Raw genomic sequence first — 917 nt, 5'->3', positions numbered from 1 at the left:
ACGAGAGGGATCTGACCAACCTTCTTAGCTTTCAGCCCGCACACACACACACATATATGTATATATATGTATTATGCTTACAATTTTTAAAAATCTCCACTTTATCTTATTTACATCCTCTTGCTCAGTTTTAGAAATAGCAAACAACATGACTACAAGTCAATTTATCTAATACTGAAAATCCCAATTACCACTTGACACCTAACTGTTCTCTCCTCTCTATTTGGGAACATCTGATTTTTAAATTGCAATTTCTAACTTTCCCTTGACCTGTGAAACACAAGAAATAAATGGGGGTGATAGAACAGTGACAGGTATTTATGTTTCTTTTCCTTCCCAACACTTCTAGCAAAGTTCTGCTAGAAATACATAGTGTATTTATTCATAAACACTGCTTCAATTGCCAGGTCACAAGGACTCCTGAAATTTTGCAGAGTTGTACATAATAGTCTGATATCTATTTAAGGGCTAAGTTGGGTTTTCTTTAAAAAACTGAAATAGATGATACTTCTTGGGTTATCTAAAAAAATGAAAAAATTATACTTCCCTGAGGTTTTTTCTAGATCGAATTAAAACTAAACAGAGTTAAACTATAATGTATAGGAAGGAGGGATTTCTCTCATTTGAAAAGACATAATTTATAAAACAAAAAAGTCATCAGAATGATAAAAGTTATTCTTCTGCATTATTTAACAATAGTGAAGTATGACAATGTGAATTTGGCAGCATTTTATGACTGAGTTCAGAGAAACCTTAAAGCCTTTTTCTTGTCATTCAGTGAGAAGGTGTCCGGCATTAATCAGTAAGCAGGCACGGTGGAAGGCAGTGTTTTTAGCTTGTTTAGAAGGTGACCAGGGCAGGGGCGTGTTCATCTTGTACACTTGTGCCCTATGACTTTTAATAAATACAGATACAAA

This window comes from Myotis davidii, unplaced genomic scaffold (genome assembly GCF_000327345.1).
Source record: "Myotis davidii unplaced genomic scaffold, ASM32734v1 scaffold159, whole genome shotgun sequence".
Lineage (NCBI taxonomy): Eukaryota > Metazoa > Chordata > Mammalia > Chiroptera > Vespertilionidae > Myotis > Myotis davidii.
The sequence above is the reverse complement of the archived record's forward strand: the minus strand, read 5'-3'. Positions refer to the sequence as shown.